This window comes from Canis lupus, chromosome 8 (genome assembly GCF_048164855.1).
Source record: "Canis lupus baileyi chromosome 8, mCanLup2.hap1, whole genome shotgun sequence".
NCBI classification, from domain to species: domain Eukaryota; kingdom Metazoa; phylum Chordata; class Mammalia; order Carnivora; family Canidae; genus Canis; species Canis lupus.
The window spans coordinates 17,868,543-17,870,702 of NC_132845.1; the positions used below are offsets into that span (position 1 = coordinate 17,868,543).

At 45.8% G+C, this 2,160-nt stretch overlaps 1 pseudogene; it reads left to right on the top strand.

The window, feature by feature from the left end:
• The first annotated feature begins 522 nt into the window (after positions 1–522).
• On the top strand, positions 523–1,893 carry LOC140637740 (tubulin alpha-1A chain-like; annotated as a pseudogene).
• The last annotated feature ends 267 nt before the right edge of the window (positions 1,894–2,160 follow it).

Consider the following 2,160-nt stretch of genomic DNA (forward strand, 5'->3'; position numbering starts at 1 on the left):
TAGAATCAATAGGTCTTGATGATTGATAGGATGTAAGTAAAAGATTATCAACCTCACAGTTTGCCCAGGACTAACAAGGTTCCCAAGACATGAGACTTCCAGTTTTAAAGGTAAGACAGCTCCAGGCAAGCCATTCAAGTTTTCATGAAACTATGGGGATTTCGTACTAACACCAAGAAAGCTCTAGGAAAATGGGGATGAATTGGTCACCCTAATGGAGGTTGAAGTTATGGGTGAGTGAGGGTGGCATCTAATTTCTGGCTAGGGAATGGAGGTACCAATCACTGAGATAGGCAAGGCAGGTGGGAAGAAAATGCTCAGTTTTATTTGGACATGTTGAGTTCAGGGGCTTATGGAACACCAAAGGAGAAATGTCTAGAAGACAGGTCCTTTTAAGATGCTGGTACCTGGCAGTTTCTCTTACATTGACCACCTAATAACCACCTAAGAGTCATACTGTAAGAAGCAACAACCTCTTCTCTTCCTCTCTGCCATCTGCTTGGCAGCCACAAAGCAGCAACCATGCATGAATGCATCTCCATCCATGTTGGCTGGGCTACTATCCAGATTGGCAATGTCTGCTGGGAGCTCTATTGCCTGGAACATGGCATTCAGCCCAATGGCCAGACGCCAAGAGACAAGACCATTGGGAGAGGAGATGACTCCTTCGACATCTTCTTCAGTGAGACAGGTTCTGGGAAGGATGTGCCCAGGGCAGTGTTTGTAGACCTGGAACCCATTGCCATTGATGAAGTTCTCACTGGCACCTACCGCCAGCTCTTCTACCCCGAGCAGCTAGTTCATCACAGGCAAGGAAGATGCTGCCAATAACTCTGCCGGAGAGCACTACACCATTGGCAGGGAGATCACTGACCTTGTCTTGAACCAAATTCAGAAACTGGCTGACCAGTGCACAGGTCTTCAGGGCTTCTTGGTTTTCCACAGCTTTGGAGGAGGAACTGGTTCCCAGCTCACCTCCCTGCTAATAGAATGTCTCTCTGTTGATTATGGCAAGAAGTCCAAGCTAGAGTTTTCCATTTACCCAGCCCTCCAGGTTTCCAGAGCTGTAGTTGAGCCCTATAACTTCACTCTCACCACCCACACCACCCTGGGGCATTCTGTGCCTTCACAGTAGACAATGAAGCCATTTATGACATCTGTCATAGAAACCTCAATATTGAACACCAACCTACACTAACCTAAAAAGGTTGGTAGGTCAAATTGTGTCCTCTATCACTGATTCTCTTAGATTCGATGGAGCCCTGAATGTTGATATGACAATTCCAGACCAACCTGGTGCCCTATCCCCACATTCACTTCTCTCTGACCACATGTGCCCCTGTCATCTCTGCTAAGAAAGCCTACCATGAACAGCTTTCTGTAGCAGAGATCACCAGTGCATGCTTTGAGCCAGCAAACCAGATGGTGAAATGTGATCCTCGCTATGGTAAGTACATGTCTTGCTACCTGTTGTACCATGGTGACATGGTTTCCAAAGATGTCAGTGCTGCCATTGCCACCATCAAGACCAAGTGTGCCATCCAATTTATGGATTGGTACCCTACTGGCTTCAAAGTTGGCATTAATTACCAACCTCCTACTATGGTACCTGATGAAGACCTGGCCAAAGTACAGCAAGCTATGTGCATGTTGAGCAACACCACAGCCATTGCTGAAGTCTGGGCTTACCTAGACCACAGGTTTGACCTGATGTATGGAACACATGCCTTTGTTCACTGGTATATGGATGAGGGCATGAAGGAAGGAGAGGTTTTTGAGGCACATGATGACAAGGCTGCCCTTGAGAAGGATTATGAGGAAGTTGGTGTGGATTCTCTTGAAGGAGAGGGTAAAGAAGAAGGAGGAAAATGCTTTTTATTATGGGTACCTTAGCTCAAGTCTTCTGGGAAACACACCTGAAGTGAGGACTAAAATACTATTCTTCATGGAGCAACTGGGCAGCACAGTCAAAAAGCCAGTTCTTGGTTTCAGCTCAGGTCATGATCTCAAGATCATGGGGTTGAGTTCCATATTAGGCTCTGTATTCAATGCAGAGTCTGCTTGAATTTCTCGTTCCCTTGTCTTCTGCCCCTTTCATTCATACCCTCTCTCTCCCTAAAATAAATAAATAAATCTAAAACAAAACAAAACACTGTTCTT